Here is an 11,368-nt window from a genome sequence, read left to right on the forward strand (position 1 = left end):
AATCTTATCGAAGTGAACCTTCAATCCAATGCCATACCTCTGTGAGCCCAAAGCCTTGCCTTCCGCAGATTCCTGACAGTTGACATCCTGAAGTATTTCTGTTTCTTGGCCTACTGCCTAGAATTGCAGAGTCCAACCTCTATACCAGTTTACACTGAAGCTCTATGTGAGTTGAGTGGATTTAAGACTTAAGGGACCAGGAGGGGGGCACAGGTCACATTGCCTCACCACCCGCCATCTTGCCCACTAGACTCCACACACTCCCTCCCATTCCATGCCTTGAAACCAGCTCACAAATGTGGCCCATTTTCTCTCTCACTCAGAAGAGGTCCATCCATACTTCATTCTTAAAAGCTTGCCTTTGCCTAACAAAATTGGTTTTGTACCTGTAAAGAGTTTTCATATAAGCTACTACCTTTATTCTCCATATCATTAAATAAGAATATAAAATTTTCTCTATGTGACTCAATAAAATTATTTTTGAAAAAAAAATGTGGTCGTAAACATTTTATTTTTCCTGAAGTACCCTTGCACAGAATATAAGGCCCATGGTAGACTAGCTCAATTCCCTCTTTTAAATGCTTACATTGTTCTAAGTATTTTTCCCCTTTAAAGTCATTATATTTATATTTTCCCTTTATTTTTTATGATTTTTGATTAATGTATATCTCTTCCCACTAGGATGTAAACTCCAAGGGCATAGCAACTAAGTCTATCTTGCTTGGTACTGAATCATTGGTATCCAGTAATTAGCCTGGAACAAAAGTAGATGATCAATGCATTTGTTCAATGAATGAATGAAATTATATCTGCAAACTTATTAATTTCATCTTGCATATGCAGAAGAAAAAATTATAGAGAAAAGCAAAAACCAAAGGTCCAGAAAAGTGAATTGTCTTGCCCAACTCACACAGCTAATCGATAGCAGAGTGCTTTAATAAGTTTGCCATGCCTGTCCCTCAGCCTTCTTGTGATTTTAGACTGTAAATTCATTGTCATATTACATTTATAAGCACTCTTTTAAAGCTAGCGTTTTCTCTCAAACACATGTGTTTGACTAAAGAAATACCAAAGAAGTCTGGTCATAGGATTCCCTGATTCTTTTTTTTCCCCCCAAAGTTTTATGGTTTTAACACAAATACGACGTGCACATCAGCTGTCTTTCTATTCATTTTCTTTGCTGCACAGCCTAGCATTGGGACTGGTGACTCTGATGGCCAGCTGGGCTGCTCTTTCCACAATGGCTTCGCGAATCTTGGAGGAGACACTGTGAGCAATCTCTGCACAGTGAGATTTGTTGCACGTCAACAGCACTTCAAGCTCCTTGACACTGTGGATGAGGAACTTCCGGAAGCCACTGGGCACCATGTGCTTTGTTTTCTGGTTGCTCCCGTAACCAGTGTTGGGCGTCATGATCTGGTCCTTGAATCTTCTGTGCACCCTATTGCCAATGCTTCTGGGTTTCTGCCAGTCACACTTAATTTTGACTTATCCGTCTGACTGGTGCTGGAGGAACTTCTTGGTCCTCTTTTTAATGACCTTGGGCTTCCCGGGAGGTCTGAAGGCGGCCATGATGCCAAGTAGGAGATGGCTGCCATCTCTGCAGGCAGTGCCAAGGAAGGAGGATTCCTTGACTCCTATTTTCCTGTTGAGAGATACCAAATCCGTTTATATCTTACACTGAAAAATGATTTTTCTTGCCTATCCCTCCCACCCCCGCCCTTGGAAATCGGTACTTGAAAATGCTTCTGCTATTTCCACTGGAGCTTTGAGTGATTTAGAATCATTCCTCAGAAACACCAAACTGCACCAAGAGCTGCTTCCACTTCTCAAGAACACATGGAACAAAATGGTGCAGGCGGATAAGCACTCATAGGGTCCTGTGAAAACAACTGCTTAAAGCTATCAGTCCCCCCTGAGACTTCAAAGGGCCCCAGAAATTCAGGTAAAAGTACAAGGAGAGTAAAACACATCTTACCTTATTTCAACACATCTTAAAAGAAGTGGATTGAAATATAAATTTCTCCTTGGAGCCCGAGGATAGATACATTTATTTTCTGATAGTTTTCTAGTCTAAACGTACCAGTGGAGCTGCCAGGGTGGCTAGGTTAGGAGCTCAAGAGAGAAAGCCTGCGGCTCCAGGATCCGTGTGGAGTCCGCTTCTGCACGCAAGGTCTGAGAAAAGGAGAGGGAAATCAGAAGTTGTCATCTGAGAGGCTGTAATTCAAGTCTATGTCACTACCCAAGTATTACACGATTTGTTTTAAGATAGAGACTGCAAATATGAAAGCCCTCTCACATTTGTTCACCCTTGACATCTCTCCCAAAGACTTTTATATACCTTATTGCCAACATTCACAACATGCAATAAAACTTCACCATTGTGTACAAAGTAAAGGAAGAACACGCTCCTGTAAAGGATACAGACATCATACTCCATTAAATGTGTTAGTCATTCTCTGAAAACTTGCTTCCACGTTTTAAATGGCAAATCTTCTTTTTGAGGATAAACCTCAACAAAGCCCTTGCACCATAAATTTCAAGTTAACGTGGCTAACGTCAATGGCATTTGCTATGAATAGACATGCAAATAATCTCTAGCAAGTGATCTCCAACTGGGATCCTATCCTTTCTATACAAAACCATTTAGAACTCACTGGATTGCTTGCACTCCTGTAAGAACACCATGAATTACTTCTTATTGGAAAAGATCATTTTTTTAAAGGTTTGTAACGATGAGAAAACTATTGGAGCAACTTGTGTCTACTACTGCAGAGGATAGGATAGTTTCTTTCTTTCCCTCACTTTCTTTTCTTCTATACTTATGTTCTGGTTTCCAAAACCAATGATACTTTCAAAAAAACCAAAAAACCAAAACACTATAATGGCCCTGCTTTGTAACTTGTTCCATATGGTTGACATGCTTCCTAAAATAATTCCACATTAGTTTCCCTAGCCTAGTGTTTGGATCGTGACATCTGTTTTTTTCCTATGTTTTCATGATTTATTTTGGTGTCCATGTGAACTTGCTCCGTAACAGTAAAAGGAATTTGCTTAGATTCCCTTTTCCTAGAATGTCTTCTTGTGCCTTGCAGACCCATCAGGCTTCCTACGCAAGGAGATGTCGCACGGCCACTTCCAAGCTAGCTCTGCCACTTCCTAGTGTACGTGAACTCACGGAAGTCACTTCATCTCTCTAGACCTCAATTTCCACATCGGTAAAATGGGGATGATAATAGTAATGCCTATTTATAGGGTTTTGGGGAAGGCTTAAGTAAGTTATTATATGTATATATTTATAAAGCACTTCAGTTAGTGCCTGGCACATAGCAAGGGTTCATTTCTTTAGTTATTAAAGCCAAGGTGCAAAGAAAGACCTCCAAGAGAGAGATTCCTCTTACTCTACGACCCCTTGCTGACTTTCATTTATTCATTCACTCAGCAAATGGTTATCAGGAACCAAAAGCTAAAATCATCACCAGAGTGGAGCCAGATTGTTCACTGAGACTAAAGAAGTCAGTAATACGAATCCTATCTTTATTTAAAATTTTGATGTGTTGTTCATCACAGATTTGTGCACTAATTTTGACTTTTAAAAATATTACATTACAATATTATCTTGATTACTGATAAAATAGTATTTCTCTTGATTACTTGACATACCCTTCCCCAATTAAATTTTATGCCCAAAGCACGTGCCTCCCTTACCTCACCGGATCCTGGCCCAGGACAGTTGTGACCAAAACACTCAGTCCCAGTCCTCATGGGGCTCACACTCAAGTGGGAGGAAGGATAGACCTTAACAAAGTTATCACAAAAATATGTTAATTCTTTCCGTTAAAAATGCAAGTTTTATAGTATCCCTTAAGCCTGTGGCTGAGTGTAAATACATTTTTGAAATTAAGAGCTCAAGTTTTCAGTTATTCATTTTTCAACAGATAGGTGTGAACTGCCTACCGTGTGCCGGGCACAGCTCTGGGAACTAGGGCAGAGCAAAAGAGACATAAATTTCTAGACTTACAGAGTTTACATTCGTGTGTGGAAAAGAGACAATGAACAACACAAATAAATAAAATAGACTATCGGTTTGATAGTGCTAGGTTATAAAGAGAGAAAAAATATGTGAAAGAGAGAATGGAAAGAAAATTGAAATGTTAGCTAAGGACCACCGGAATTGTGACCTTTGAGTGAGGGAGAAGGGGAGGGAGGCAGATATGTGGAGGAAGACAGTCCAGACAAAGAGGGTGGTTAGTGCAGGGGAGGACTCCGAAATGGAAATGTGCCCGAAGTGTTTAAGAGCATAGTAAAGAGGATGGTGTGGCAAGGAGCGAGTGAGCAGGAATTTAGATCAAGAAGGTAATGGAGGGCTGATCGTGGAGGGCTGATCATGGAGGACCTTCTACAGCATTACAGTTACCTTGTTTTGCTCTCAGAGGGGAATCACTAAAGCATTTGAGTACAGGAGTGACGAGGCCTGACTTAGGTTTAGCAGGGTCAGTCCAGGGCTGTGCTGAGGATGGACTGGTGGGAACAAGTGAGGAAATGGGACCAATGAGGAGCCCACTACGCCATCCAGACGATATGTGATGGAGGCTTGGAGCAGGATGGCAGCAGCCGAGGGGACGTTAAGCAGTCAAACTCTGGATGTATTTTGAAAGTAGAGCTGACAGGTTTTGCTGTTGACCTGGATGAGGCACTAGAGAGAAACAGGAGCCAGGAATAACTTGAGGTTTTTGGTCTACGCAACTGAAAGAAGGGGGTTACCAGCAGGTGAAAAATAAAGACTATAAAGAAGCAGACCTGGGAGGGAACATCTAGGAGCTCAGTGTTGGATGCCAATAATCAACAAAATAGATATAGTGTGTAGACATTGACATTTAGGATGAACTCGAGAATTCTGGGTATTAGTCTTAGTACTCAGGTACGGGAAAAGGCTCTAGCAAAGGAGACTGAGCTGGAGAAAACCAAGAGAGTATGGTGGCTTGATGTCAAGTGAAGAAAGTATTCTGAGGAAGCAGGTATGACAAACTTTCAGAAGCTGCTGACAGGTCAATGAGGTGAGGACTAAAATTGCTCATTGGGTTAGCAAAACACAGTGACCTTGATGGGAGCAATTTTAGGAGAGCAGTGTCAGTAAAACCCAAATTTAGTGAGTTTGAAAGGAAAACCAAGAAGAGAGAATTATTTTGAGTTTTGCTATAAAAGGAAGGTAAGAGGTGGGGCAATGACTAGAAGGGAGAAGTTCAAGGGTGGGTTGTTAAATTTTTGTTTTGTGTTTTAAAGTGGGGGAAATATTATCTTGTTTGTACATGAGGCAGAAGACAAAGGTTTATGGCATATAAGAAGGTATAATGGCGGTAGGTCTGGTCTGATGACCTGTGTGTGTGTGTGTGTGTGTGTGTGTGTGTGTGTGTTGTGGGTCATGAGAAGAGGGAGAAAAAATGGCCCAGGAGAGGCAAAGAGGAATAAGGAGGACAACAGTCCATGCTTCCTCCAAGCCAGTGGTCCAAGGAATGCAACTGGAGAACAGCATCCACTTGAGAGGGCTGCAAGGGAGCAGTGTCCTCTCGAGAGCCAGATTGGGTCAGAGCCATCGTTCGCAAACCTTAGCATACACCAGGATCATCCGGAGGATTTGTTGAACCACAAATTTCAGAGCCTCACCCCAGGAGGTTCTGATTTGGCAGATGGGTTGGGGTCTGACACTTGGCATCTCTTTTTTTTTTTTTTAAGATTTTATTTATTTATTTGACAGAGAGAGACACAGCGAGGGAGGGAACACAAGCAGGGGGAGTGGGAGAGGGAGAAGTAGGCTTCCCGCTGAGCAGGGAGCCTGATGTGGGGCTCGACCCCAGAACGCTGGGATCATGGCCTGAGCGGAAGGCAGACACTTAATGACTGAGCCACCCAGGCGCCCTTGAGACTTGGCATTTCTAACAGTTTCCAGGTGAGGCTGATTCTGCTGTTCCTGGGCGACCTGATCCCCTGAGTTAACCCAAGAAACTGAAAGTCATGTTCACAGAAGAAGCTCTTTGAGCTCAGCTGCTTTTAAAACTTGAAAGCAGCTGAAAGCAGCTATAGCCTGGTCCATGTGAAATTAACTCCAAATTTCACTGATTTTTATAACAACCATAACAAATTTATTAGTAAACGCAGTTCTATTTTTCCATGGTCCTTTACAGTATTTATAAGAATGTCGATTTCAAATGGTGTAGATATAATTACATTATTGCAGGTTGAAAGGAGAAATTTATGCCTTCTTAACCATATTTCTAGTATTTTTTAGCCCCTCACTTGCCTCATCTCTTCCTTTGAATCTATTCAATCCATCTTGAAAACATTTGACTTGGAGCCTACTTATTTATTCATGTGTTTATTCAACAGATATTTACTGAGCACATACTAAGTATCAGGCACCATTGTAGCACTTTGGAATATGACAATGAACAAAAGACCCCGGCCCTTGGAAAGCCACATTCCAGTTCAAAGAGAAGGAGGCAATGAACAAATAAATACAAATAATAATTCAGGTGGTGATAACTTTTACGAAGATCAAAAATAAAACAGGAAAGGGGGATTGGGGTGCAATGAAAAATAGGATAGGGAGGGAAGGACGTTCTCACCAAGAAGGCGATATTTAGGCAAAAACGTGAAGGAGGTAAGGAAGTGAGATACCAGGGGAGGAGTACTCCAGACAGGAAACAAAAAGGCTCCAAGACTGGCGCATACCTGGAAAGTTTAAAGAAAAGCAAGGACTGGCAGTCCACACTGGAGTGGCATGGACAGGGGAGAGAGGGAGGAGCAGAGGAGCCCAGAGGGACAATGTGGAAGGCAGGGACAAGGGCTCACATAAAGGCTTGTAGGCCAGTGAGATAGCCTTGTCTTTTTCCGTGTGAAGTGGAAAGCCAGTGGAGGGTTTAAAGCAGTGATGGGACATGACCTGACTTGCATTCAAAACGGATCCCTCTGGCAGTTGTCTTGTGAATAGTGTCCAGGGAGCAGGGTAATCGTGAGGAGGAGGCATTCGAGATAACTCAGGCAGGGGATGACAGGGGCCTGGAGGGTGACAACAGGGCAGGTGTTCAGAAACACTAGGATCCTGATTTTTTGAAGGCAGAGCCAACAAGCTTTGCTGAGGGAACCGACATGGAGTGTGGAAGGAAGAGTCGAGGATGACTGGACATTTTAAAGCCTTGCTGAAAGTATAAGCAGAGGATGCTGGAATAAAAAATACGAATATTGAATTCATCTCTACTGAGATGGTATTAAAAGCCATGAGATTAGATGAAGTCACCGAGGGAGTGAGGGAGTGATGAGTGTGGTTAGAGAAAGGAAGTGATCTGATGATGGAGCCCTGGGTGCTCCAACATCCAAGAGTATGGAATAAGAAGGAGGAACCAGCAAAAAACAAAACAAAACACAAAAGCAAAAAAACAAACAAACAAAAAAGCCTGGGGAGTGGCTGTGAGGTAGGAGAACTAGGGGAGCAGGGTGCTTTTGAAGCAAAGTAAAAAGTCTTCAAGAAGGACGGAGTAATAGATGCCTGTGATAATTTGGACTATTTGCCTGGTAGGCACATTGTGTACATGTTTTTTCTGGGATGCACAGTAAAATATACCACACCACAATGACTAAGGTCCAAACTAACGCAATCACATAAAACACACGACCATGTGATTACATGAGAAATAAAAAATAATCAACTAGTATATACTTTCACAAAACGAGCAAGAGTTAAGACAGTACGTTTTCTATGGTACAAAATTGACTAACAGAACTGAGGAGATTGCTAAACATTAAGAGGCACTCACTTCCTCACTCTCCCCCTTCCCCACAACAGAGAAGAAACACACCCTGCCCGATTTCAGTGGGGATCCTCCAGCCAATCTCCAATCTCATTATCATGGGATTATGCTTTATTTTCACTGGACCCCTGGGTTAGTTCCACTAATTTATGTTCCTACTTTTTTAGTTTTTTTAGTTTTTTATCTGTTTGCTTCTTCTGGAGAACTTTCTAGGAGAGTTTTTTTCTGGGTACTCATTTGTTTGAAAAGAACATCTGATTACTAATTTGGCATACCTGGTGAATCATTTTTATAGGTAATCAAGTCCTAAAGTTCAAATCGTTCTTCAGAACCTGGAGGCCTGTTGTTACCTCTGAGAATGATGACATGATTTTTTGTTTTAATTTGCGTTACATTTTCCCCTCTGAGAGCTTTCTGTCACTTCTGTTATCTTTGTTGATGTGTCTAGGGGTCTTCTCCATTCTACACACTCTTCAGTGGTCCTCTTTCGATGTAAAAATTCATGTAATTCTTTTTTTTATTATTGAGGTATACTTGATATACGATCTTATATTTCTTTCAGGTATGCAACATATAAAAACTCATGTAATTCTTGAGTCCTGACAAAATTGTCTTCTGTTATTTCTTTGATAATTTTGTCCCTTTACTTTTCTCTGCTCCATTTTTTTCTGGAATTTCTCTGAATTGGATATTAGAGCTCAATACTGATCCTCTGTAACTCATTTTTCTATGTTTCTATACTTTTTACTTTCAGGGTGATTTTTGAGATATCTATCTAACAACACTGATTTTAAATTTTGTGTAAGTCACATGCTTAAATTTAAGTTGTCTTTCTTGCTTTTGGCTTTTCCCTTATTATTCTGTGTTTATTTTGTGGAGGCATTATTCTTGGATCTCTTTCATGATACAGATTAGGTTTTTTTGTTTGGTTGTTTTTGTTTGTTGGTTTGTTTTATTTTATCTCTTGTGCATGAATTATCTATATACTCCTAGACTAGGTCTCATAGATGTTTATCTTGATGTTTCTTTTTCATTTTGCAAGTTTTTTCAAAAGTGGTTGAGTGGTAATCTTTGGCTGTTGATTCACATTTAAGAATGGGACAACAAGGTGGCTGACTTGAAGGTCAGTGACTGTGGGCAGGAGAATGGCAGAGCTGGTTCTTAGCGAGGACCATATGTTAGAGTGAGGAAAACTTTGCTCCAGAGCACTAATACACACAGCAGCTGCTCCAATTATTCCTAAAATAGTTTTGCTTCTTTTCTAAGGGGAAAAAAAGACCTGAAATCATAAAACTCCTAGAATAAAATATAGAAGCTCTTTGCCATCAGTCCTGGCAATAATGTTTTTTGGATTTGACACCAAAAGCAAAGGCAACAGAAACAAAAATAAACAAGTGGGGCTACATTAAATTAAAAAGCTTCTGAGAGCAAAGGAGACCATCGACAAAATGAAAAGGCAACCCACTGAATGGAGAAAATATTTGCAAATCATATTTCTGACAAGAAGTTAATTTGAAAAATATATTAAGAACTCAGACAACCCAATAGCAAAAAACCAAACAATCCAATTAAAAAATGGGCAGAGGACCTGAATAGACATCCTTCTGAAGAAGACGTACAAATGACCAGCTGGTACACGGAAAAGTGCACAACATCACTGGTCTTCAGGGAAATGCAAATCAAAACCAGAATGAGATATCACCTCACACCTACTAGAATGTCTATCATTAAAAAGACAAGAGATAATGAGTGTTGATGAGAATATGGAGAAAAGGGAAAATTTGCACTCTGTTGATGGGAATGTAAATTGGTACAGCCACCATGGAAAACAGTATGAAGTTTCCTCAACAAACTAACACTAGAACTACCATATAATCTATATAATCTGAGTATATATCCGAAGGAAATGAAAACAGGATATCGAGATAGCTGCACTCTCATGTTCACTGCAGCATTATTCACAAAAGCCAAGATAAGGAAACAACTACAGTGTCCATCAATGGATGAATGCACAGAGGACATGTTTATATATATGTGTGTGTGTATATATATGTATGCATTTGGCGGTGTGTGGATGTGTGTATATATATGGACATGGATGTATCATATACGTACATACATACTCTCATGAGGAAATATTATCCAGCCATGAGAAAGAATCTAAGTGAAATAAGCCAAAGAAAAACAAATATGACATGGTATTGCTTATATATGGAATCTAAAACGTAGGATTCATATAAACAGTAGTAAAGTGTTTGCCGGAACCTGGGTAGGGGCACAGGGAACAGGGAGAGGTTGGTAAAAGGGTACAAACTTTCAGCTATAAGATGAAGAAAGTCTGAAGCTTGCTAAGGGAGTAAAAGTTATATGCTCTCACCAAATAACAACAACAACAACAAAGGCGCAAATGTGAGATGATGGATGTGTTAATTAACTAAATGTTGGGAATCGCTTTACAATGTATATATACACACATACACAGGCTTCCCCCGCTATCCCAAAGTTTGCTTTATAGCACTTCACTTTTATGAAAGACCTGACTTAGTACCTGTTTTCCCTCACCAAAAGAGGATTTTCACTTTTACGAAACAGTAACTGCGTCTTCACTTTATGCCATTTCGGCTTATGAAAGTTTTCGTGGGAATGCTCTACTTTCAGATAGCGGGGGAAACCTGTATCAAAATCCTTTCACTGTGTGTATGTATGTACATCAAATCACCATAAATATCTTATGATTCTATTTGTCAGTGATACTACAATAAAGCCAAAAGAGAAAAAGAGAGAGAGAATAAACCAAGAAAAGATGAGAAACCCAGTCAGAAACTGGGTTTCTGACCTGAGTGAAGACATCTGCGTGTTGCAATGGCCCCCAGGGGGACAGGTTGACTGCCCCACACAGATTATCAAATACATCCTTCATTTTCAATCCCCTGCCTCCTTCCACCCTCCATTTACCTACTAACCCAGACTCAATAGCCTCACCAGTGTTCTGCTAGTCCAGACTGTGGCTATTTTATTATTTATTTGTTTGTTTGTTTGCTTAATTATTTATTCATTCAGAGAGTGAGAGCGCACAGCGGGGAGGAGCAGAGAGAGTCTTAAGCAGACTCTGCACTGAGCACAGAGCCTGATGTGGGGTTCGATCTCACAATCCTGAGATCACGATCTGAGCCGAAACCAAAGCCAGATGCTTGACTGACTGTGCCACCCAGGCGCCACTAGCCTGTGCATATTTTAAGCTGTGACTTCCAAATTAAAATTTTCTATTCACTTCCAATCTTCTAGAAATATGCTGAAACTTCACATTCATCGATGCCCTTTCCTGCTTCCTTTGCTGTTATGGAATTTTTTAAATAAGGAATTATGAAATCAAATGACAATCAGGGCCAGGAAGAACAAACATTTGAAATGGTGACCGTTCTCTACCCCCCAGCCCATGGTGAGAAGAAAATACAAGTGTTGTCACATCTTTGGTTTTTCAGATTTGACAGAAATATCCACTTTTACAAGAAATAATTAGTTTTTAAATGTCAGGAAACAGTATTTTTCTAAATATTCTAAAG

General features: G+C 40.5%; 1 pseudogene; it reads right to left on the bottom strand.

The window, feature by feature from the left end:
- Nucleotides 1-1,164: 1,164 nt before the first annotated feature.
- LOC100481541 lies at nt 1,165-1,572 on the bottom strand (annotated as a pseudogene).
- Between the last annotated feature and the right edge of the window lie 9,796 nt (nt 1,573-11,368).

Source organism: Ailuropoda melanoleuca, chromosome 8 (assembly GCF_002007445.2).
Source record: "Ailuropoda melanoleuca isolate Jingjing chromosome 8, ASM200744v2, whole genome shotgun sequence".
Lineage (NCBI taxonomy): Eukaryota > Metazoa > Chordata > Mammalia > Carnivora > Ursidae > Ailuropoda > Ailuropoda melanoleuca.